The 1342-nt window shown below is 46.6% G+C and overlaps 1 pseudogene across 1 annotated transcript in view; it reads right to left on the bottom strand.

Moving 5' to 3' along the window:
- Positions 1-1342, bottom strand: part of LOC100940654 — a 25001-nt pseudogene that overhangs the window by 21699 nt on the left and 1960 nt on the right. The gene's annotated exons all lie outside the window — the stretch shown is intronic.

Raw genomic sequence — 1342 nt, 5'->3', positions numbered from 1 at the left:
CCTCATGGATCTATCAATCTATTGATATTTCCTTCATTGTTGTTTGGTGGGTCCTGGCTGGATTCGAACCCGCCACCTTAGGTGTATGTGGCTGGCGCCTTAGCCGCTTGAGCCACCGGCGCCGAGCCAGGAATTTAATTCTTCCATGATTTGGAAACTCTAATTCTAGGTAGGAAAGGTAAAGATTTATTTTCTTCTGCTACCATGATGAAGTTTTGACCATTGCATCCCCTGATTCCCTGGGTGACATCAACAGCCTATGGTGACACTGTCCTTACTCTATACTCAGAGTCTTTTATTTATCTTCTGTCTTCCTCTAAACTCTGACCCAGTTTTAGAAACTTGCGGTAAGAGAGAACACTCTTTTTTAAGAGAACACTTAAGAAAGTTTGCCTTTCTTAATTCTGCTTTCACAAAGAAGTCTTTGAGGAGTCACAGTCTTCTTATTTGTATAGAATGACAGTGGTGTTCAAGGCCTCTGTGGCACTTATAGAAAAGTGAGTGCTGAAAAGCTGTCCCCAAGCCTCCATGATCACAATATCTGCTCAGTTTGAGTTATAGGGAATGGTGGTTGATCTGTATGTTCCCAGAATGACAGTCTGCAGAGGAACCAATGACTACAGAATCCATCTCCAGGCCATTCTTCCCCTCATAGAATATATCCCTCTAACGAGAGATACTGAGAAGCACAGGGCCAGACTCACTCATCTCTTCCAAGGAAGTCAAGCACAAAGCAGCCATTTTCCTACCTCTGCTCATCAGCTCCCTCTGTAGGAAAACCCAAAAGACTGGTGTAGATGTCTTTGGTGTGTTTCCTGCAGACTCTCCCAACTGGCATTCTAAACCCCTCCAGACCTTCCCACTCTGGTGCTGCTGGGGGAAGGCAGATGGAAGGAAGGAGAGAGGCTGAGAAGAGGGGCTGCCACCCATAGATCTAATCATGAAGCTGCTGGGGCCACCCTCCATAGAGGCAAATGGAGAAAGTGTCACTGAAATGTATAGTGTGCATTTATGGTGCCACATGGCCCACAAGTGCTTTCAGCTCAAAGTGGGGGCATTCCCAAGTTCAGATACCTTCCTGTTGATAGCAAAAGATGCATTATGCCTTATAACATAAGTAACCTCCACATCTTCCAGAAAGTTGAATTAAGACCTTTTCTTCAGGCTTGGCACCTGTGGCTCAAGTGGCTAAGGCGCCAGCCACATACACCTAAGGTGGCAGGTTCGAATCCAGTGCAGGCCCGCCAAACAACAATGATGGCTGCAACCAAAAAATAGCCGGGTGTTGTGGCGGGAACCTGTGGTCCCAGCTACTTGGGAGGCTGAGGCAGAAGACTCACTT

Source organism: Otolemur garnettii, unplaced genomic scaffold (genome assembly GCF_000181295.1).
Source record: "Otolemur garnettii isolate 467f Iridium unplaced genomic scaffold, OtoGar3 scaffold00142, whole genome shotgun sequence".
NCBI classification, from domain to species: domain Eukaryota; kingdom Metazoa; phylum Chordata; class Mammalia; order Primates; family Galagidae; genus Otolemur; species Otolemur garnettii.
This window is presented reverse-complemented; position numbering and strand designations above follow the sequence as displayed.